The sequence below is a fragment of the Penaeus monodon genome, chromosome 19 (assembly GCF_015228065.2).
Source record: "Penaeus monodon isolate SGIC_2016 chromosome 19, NSTDA_Pmon_1, whole genome shotgun sequence".
Classification (NCBI taxonomy): Eukaryota; Metazoa; Arthropoda; class Malacostraca; order Decapoda; family Penaeidae; genus Penaeus; species Penaeus monodon.
This window is the reverse complement of record NC_051404.1, coordinates 4,503,657-4,504,790: the sequence shown is the minus strand read 5'-3', so window position 1 is coordinate 4,504,790 and position 1,134 is coordinate 4,503,657. Positions and strand designations below refer to the sequence as shown.

Sequence of the window (1,134 nt, the reverse complement as noted above, 5' to 3'; positions counted from 1 at the left end):
AGTGAAAAATAAAATAAAGGAAGAAGGGGAATTGAGAGAGAGAAAAAAAAAAGAGAAATCGATTGTATTTCCTTTTGTTCAAAAGAAAATAATCTCGCTCCACCCTGACGAAAAAAATATTTATCCTCGCGGTCGTTGGTAAACAGTCATGGTAGTTCCCCGTTTCTCCGCGAGGTAGCGTGTCGGCTGGCCAGCTTGAACGTGGTGAGCTGCTGAGGTTACTCAATAAATCAATTTTTTTACCTTAAAGTAGGTGTTTAGGTGAGTAAATTAATAGCTTAAGGAGACGAATAGCTTTTAAGATGCACACAAAGCTGCGTAATGAGTAAATTTATGGCGTATCTCCTCGCAAAAAGCCGTGTTTGCCAATGCCCCACCCATTATTGTTCAGGAAATCGTTGGGTTCGTCAGCTGATAAGAGAGCAGAGGCCGCAGCCTCCTCGCCCAGGTACATTATTAATATTTCAGTAACTAGGAGAGTTTCCTTTATTGTTAGCGTTTCACTGGTCAACTTATAGGCGATATATAAGCTCTAAAGCACCCTAGTACCAGTGGGATGATCGCCTTCGGCCAATTTTTGCTCTGCACGGACGGCCTAGGCTTCCGCTGAATTGACATTACCACCGAATAGAAATGAAAAATAAAACTATTTTTAGGTAAATTGGAGAAGTAGATGACAGGATAACACATCAGAGAGGCCTACAGTACTCTCCAAAACCGGTCTATTATATTTTAACCGTAGTTGCCATAACTACACATTTTATTTGCAGTTGATGTGTACAGTGCAGATTTAATTGTTTTTGCTTGTGAAAATCAACTGTTGTAAATTAATTGGCCCAGACACTTAGGGAATGTTGGATATTGTCAGAATAAACATTGTAAATATAATAATGACTAAATTTTCAGCAGTTTCATTTGACTGCACCCTCTGGGACAGTGATGCATTGCTGAATGGTGGCTGTAGCCTGAGGTATATTCTGGCAAGATAAAAGGTTAAAGTAATGGAGATCAGTGTGCACTTTTATATATATAAAAAAAGAAAGATATATTCTCTTTTAATAGGATATGTATAAATAGGAAAACAAAAGCATAAAAGAAAATTGTAGGTTCACCTATTGCTCTTATAAATAGCAG

At 38.0% G+C, this 1,134-nt stretch overlaps 1 long non-coding RNA gene across 1 annotated transcript in view; it reads left to right on the top strand.

The window, feature by feature from the left end:
• The first annotated feature begins 145 nt into the window (after positions 1–145).
• LOC119584991 overlaps positions 146–1,134 on the top strand; it is a 7,565-nt gene continuing 6,576 nt past the window's right edge. The window contains exon 1 of the long non-coding RNA XR_005229861.1: positions 146–261. This is a non-coding gene — a long non-coding RNA (uncharacterized LOC119584991). The remainder of the gene's footprint in view (positions 262–1,134) is intronic.